This window comes from Triticum aestivum, chromosome 6D, assembly GCF_018294505.1.
Source record: "Triticum aestivum cultivar Chinese Spring chromosome 6D, IWGSC CS RefSeq v2.1, whole genome shotgun sequence".
Classification (NCBI taxonomy): domain Eukaryota; kingdom Viridiplantae; phylum Streptophyta; class Magnoliopsida; order Poales; family Poaceae; genus Triticum; species Triticum aestivum.
The window spans coordinates 11,993,620-11,999,814 of NC_057811.1; positions in this window are offsets into that span (position 1 = coordinate 11,993,620).

The following is a 6,195-nucleotide window of genomic DNA, read 5'->3' on the forward strand; positions in this document are numbered from 1 at the left end:
TTAGGGTTTTTCAGGACCTTGTGGAGGGTAGAATGCTGAGCACTGATCTTGTAGTCATGACTGCTGATGGATGTAGCCCGACAATGCTCCATCAGATGCTCCTGCAACCCAGACCTGGGCTTGGGCTTGCTGCAGTAGGGGCACCTGTACTTGTCCTTCCTCCAGTTGTAGTATATGGCAGATCCTTGGGCCCTGATCTTTTGCACCTCCTTCTCTTCAAAGGACTCGACGTTCCCCTCGTCCACATCATCTCCAGATTCATACTGCACACATTAATGACTGACATTAATACATTATGCATTCAAAAAACTATAAACACGTAATACTAACTCAATGCACAAATAACATTTCAACTAGGCCTTACCTCGTACGGCTCATCTTCATCAGAGTCATATGGGTAGAACCCAGACTTTTCCCACTTCCTCTTGTTGCCCACAAGATCCTCCTCCTCCTGCTATATTGTCAAACAAGCACATCAATTACAATGAATTGAATTGCAGTTAACAGAATGTCATTACAAACAAAATTGTGAATGTGAACCACATTGGTATGTTGCAAGTGACCAAATGCTTTCCTTATAAATAAAGAATCTAAGCAATCAATCAAAAGACAAATGATTTCCTTCATAAATGCTAATGAAAATGCAAGCTGGATTCTTGACATTCCCTGAATTTACCCAACACTTTTTCTTTTGAGGGAATTCCCCCCCACACTACTTAATGGAAACATATAGTATATTTTGTTGCTAGGATCCTGCCTTGGAATGTTTACTTCACACTTTACATATAGTATATACTAATTACAGAAGCCAACTACAAATTTCAATATGCACAGATTACTGTTTTTGGGATAATGCAGCAAAGCTCCTACACATATTAACATAATGCAGTAGTTAATTAGGTACAACTTCAACTATAAATGCATACATCTCCAACAAACATCTAAAATTTCATTACTTACCAAAACAACAACAAATTATACTATAGATGAATCTTGTATCATCTAAATCAATTCATTGGCACATCAAAATTAGTGCATTCCAAATCAAATATGTTTCCATCCAGTATCATTGAACCACAGATCAAATCAAATAATCATAAATGTCAGCAACATTGAACTACAGATCTAATAATCATATGACATCTATCTGACCTTAAATTCCCCCTTAAATAAGGTATTCAACCTCATACTAATTAAAATCTAACAAGCAAAAATTCAACTACTAATCTAATAAGCATCTGAAAAAACCCCAAGATGCTTTTATCTCTGAAGCAACGACATTGCAGAGGATGTTCAATGCTGTCAATATGTCTGAAGCAACAACAAAATTCCACAACTAACCCAAACTAAATAAGCATAGACTGCCCCTTCCCCTCGACCACGCTTCCCCTCTCCTTCAGAAGCCCCAATCCAGCACAAAAAAATCCAGCCCTTGAGAAGCTCTTTTGGATTAACATGACAACACCCAGTACATAAGCACATCCTTCACTATATTTACAACCAAACTAATGCACCATCTAATCACCTCAGGTAGACAATTTCCAAATCACAAGGCCATGCACAAATCTAACCAAACAAAGTTCTGGCCACAAACACTACAATCTAAAAACTACCAACTAAAAGTGATAAGCAGATACCTTCTGCTCCGCCTCCTCCTCGCCGGAGCCGGCCTCCACCTTCTCCACCTTCTCCACCTCGTGCGCCTTGCCACGGCCCGCCCCCACCTTCTGCGCCTCGCTAGAGCCCGCCTCCACCTTCTGCGCCTCGCCGGAGATCGCCAGAGCGGGCGCATCTTGCTGGACCGCGCTGCTGCGGCCCGGCCCCGCCTTCTCCAGATCTCCAGCGGAGGGAGCACCGCGCTGGACGCCGGCACGCCCCCTCACAAAGGTGCCCGCAGCGACCTGCCGCGCCTGCTCCACCAGATCTGCGCCCCAATCGGGGCGCTCGCCTCCTGCGTCCGCCATGGCGATGGAGAGGATGCGGTGAGGGAGACGAGGAGGTTGGAGAGGAGAGGGTTTTGGGGAGTCGGGAGTGGAGAGAGGGAGACGATGCGGCGGGGGGAAATGGTGGGCGATGCGGCCGGAGGTGGTTGCCGTGCACATTTATATGATGGGACAGTTTTGGCAACTACCCGTGACACGTGCTGCCCCACGCACGGGCGGCTTCACGCGTGCACGAAAGGCCGCCGTATACAAACAAATACGTATACGGTCGGGCATACTATCCTATATGACGACCAACACGCCCGAAACCAAGGAAGCATGCACCCGCCGTCCCTCGTGCGCCCTTAAGGCCAGCCCATGTGAGGGGCGGGAAGCCCCTTTCGTTTTTCCTTTTTATTTTTTTCTGTTTTCTATTTTTCCTTTTGAAAGTAATTCAGGATTTCTACAAAGTTGCAAATTGCGAAAAAATGTTCGCATTCCAAAGTTCTTCATGGCTTGAAAAAAATGTTCAGGACATGATAAATCTCACAGATTCAAAAAATGTTCGTGATTTCAGAAAGTGTTCATATGTTAAAAAAATGTTCATGAATTTTTAGTAAATGTTCAAAATATTTTGAAAAATGTATGAATTTTTCAAAAATGTTCATGAATTCGTAAAAGATATTAGGAAATTTTAAAAATGTTCACAATTTCAAAAATATATTTCTGAATTTGGAAAATTCTCCTGATTTCAAGAACAGTTCATCGTTTAAAAAATTGTTCCTGAATTCAAAATATGTTTATGTTTTTCTTAAGAAAGCGTGAATTTTAAAATTTTCCGCAATTTCTTAATAATACGAATATTTTTTGAAGTTGATGAAAAAATATAATTCAAAAGTGTTCACCCATTTTTTTTAAAAAAGTTCAAATCTAAAAAAATCAAAAATTAAAAAAATGTTCTGGAATTTCAGAAAATGTATGTAAATTTCTTCGGAAGCTTCAGCAAACATATATAACAGTTACCATGTATAACAGTTACCATGTCACACTACAACCTATAAAACATCACACAGTGGAATAATCATAGCTAGTAGAGCATTAGTTACCGGTTAATAATAGTTGCAATCCATCACAAGCAATAGTACCTAGATATGAGTAGATATAGGTACGGTAATACACGACAAGTACTCGCAAACAAGAGCTAACATAACCAGTTCATTTCACATTGATACATGGCCCACCCCAGTTCTAAATGAGGTGGATGGTGATCATCATCCTCAAGTCATGGCGACAAGTGTTCGCAACAGTGAGTAGGATGGCCTATCCTACCCGAAGATTCTTGGCATGAAGGAACTTCTTCCACCCTGCCCTGCTCAAGACAGTGCGACCGTCCGTGTCCACTGCATAGGCACAGCTGGTGATGGAGCCCGTTCTGGTAAGGCGTAGTCCAGCAGCCATGCCTTCTTCGTCCGGGTCGATGCCACAGCTATCAAGTAACCTCTTAGGTAATTTCTGAAAACAGTTGACATGATATATGATCATGTCACGTGCAATTATCAACAAAGCATACACTTGAAGACACATATATCATTGGATTCAACACTGAGCATATATATCATCACATCACTACACTATACGCCAAGCATCAAATTACTACAGTAATTAGGCATATCATTAGATTACTGCGTACACTAAGCATATCATCGCATATTACTACACTACATGCATGTCATAAAATTCTTCACTAAATGAATTCTAAACTAGGCCTCTCATCACAGTACTACAACATGCATATCATATGAACTACTACACTAACTAAGCATGCATATCATGTAATTACCACACTAAGTAACATACCATGATATGCCGTTTAACATTCGTCCCTGCGAGGCGGGTCACGAATGGCTTCCCTAGGTAGTCTTCACGTAGCGGAAGCATGTCCCAGAGGTTGCCGATTTCCTCGTCGCCCAGTCTGAGTCCTTGGGCATACAGGTATTCAACAAGTGGGTTCTCATCATCATCTGAACCGTCATCATCTGAATCAGCACCATCTTCCTCCTCATGAACTTCATCCTCACTATCCGGAATCAAATTTAGATAGATAACAGAAATCCTGGGCCTATCTCTTCTGAAGGAGAAGCTGATCAATTCACCCCCACTAAGACGCATGCGGGCGATGAAACGATCCCAATCATCTCCTCCTATCTGGGTTATCTTTCGCCCCTTCTCGACCTGCATAGTGTATGGGCCCCCAAGAGCGTCGAAGGTCACGGTGTCTCCGATGAGCTCATTGAATGCCAATCTCACATTGCATGGTACGATCTGTGTAAGATAAAAACAAATAACAGACACAATACATTAGTGGAAATAGCAAAAAAAAAAGAATGTACTGTCAGAAGGTTCATATAAATTGTTACCGCTGCAACAACAAAAGAAGGCTGGAAGTAGATGCCGAACAGCGTGGCAGTAGAAAGGCTGGTCCGGCACCGTGAGTTGCAGCGTCCACATGGTGCTTCCTCCATTCTACACAGAACATGTTGAACTCTAAGTTGAATTGTACATAGTACAATACAAAGATCATACATATAATAAATCATAGTGATAACCTATACTGGCAATGGCCAATCAATCTATTTACTATCATCTACGTAATAAAGCAATGCCAATGACAATGGCAATGCCCGTCTCATCTAAACCTGGGAATAGTTCGGCATCCAAACTAAAACCAGTCCAATCCACGGCACACATCAAAACCAAACCAATCCAGATATTTTCATTTAGAATCTAGACCAAACCGAACTATACATGCTCGTCATCCAACCCAGTCCAAACCGTTTTCAACTTTTGGATTGAATCCAAAGGTTCAAACCATAGAAACCAAATCAAGATCCAATCCAAAAACTAAGTTTCAGTCCAAACCAATCGGCTCAGATCCGCCTCCGTAGGGAGACGCGGTTGGGGAAGGGAAGAAGAGGGGATATCTCACGTACTTGCCGGAGTTGGCGGCGGCCGCGCACTGGCAGCGAAGAGAGGGGTCGTCGGGAGATGGCGGCGGCGGCGGCGCTGGTCGAGAAGGGGAGAAAGAAAGATGTGGAGTGGTCGAGACGGGGAGAAAGAAAAATATGGTACATGTGGTGGCGCGGTTGTGTGGATGACAAGGGGACCCACTTGTGAGACCGATAGCAATTGATGGCAAACCGCAGGAGGTGCACGACCGCAGGAGGTGCACGACCGCGTGCACTTGTGAGACCGATAGTACTCTGTTTTTTGCTCTCTTTTTTTCATGTCAGAAGTGTTTTAAGCATTTTATCGTTGGAGGCCCGTGGGTGGTTACAGAATGGAACACGAACAGGGTTTTTCTGAAGCACTGGTGCCTATTTCTACAGGAGAGACGCCTAGTTATGCGTCTACCCTGTACAAATAAGCACCTGTGCTTAAGAAAAGCCTGGTTTATGACTATGGTAGTTATAGCTTGGCATGATTATGTTTAGTGTATAACTCAGCATGATTATAGCTTCACAAAATTAAACCATGCAAATGATTACCGATTCCACCTATTGTCAAATCAAGCTTTGTACTGATGATGCATTAGATATTGCTATAAGTAGAGGATGCTCATGATTGCCAAAAGTACCTATTTCCACTTTCTAATAAGAACTAAACGTGTATGAAATGATGCTAAAAGTAGAGCATGAGCATGAGCATTTATCAATTGATGATCAATTGATGCTACCTATTTGTGTTTGAATGGGCTCAATAAAGCTGGTGCTGGTTTATGCTCTCTGCGTGACCGTGATGGTAACGAAGACACTTGGTTGGCTATGGTCTTGCTGTCAAATTTAAGTTTCAGTTCTTTAAGACTCTTTGTTTTTGCTACTTCCTCGGGATTGACTAGCTTTCTCGGGCGTCCACGTGCTCTCTTCCTTTTTGGGGAGTTGGGTGCACCACTTTTGGGGGAGTTGGGTGCACCGGTATCCTTCTGGGAGTTGGATGTGTCGGGTTCGTTGGAACCATCAGGATTGTTGACTAATTGTACGTCGTCTCCTGAACCATCAGGTAGAACTGCTTGCTGGGCATCGTACACCTCCTTCTGTATAAGAGAGAGTGCTGCGTTAGTTCTAATCATGAGACTTATGAAATAAATGATATATTCTTGATGTAGCACTAACCGTTATGGGGAACCTATATGATTCGAGACGAAGCGCGTTGCAATTTGAATGCAGTAAGGCTGTACATATTTTCCACCTGAAAATATCTATCCTTGCCTATATTT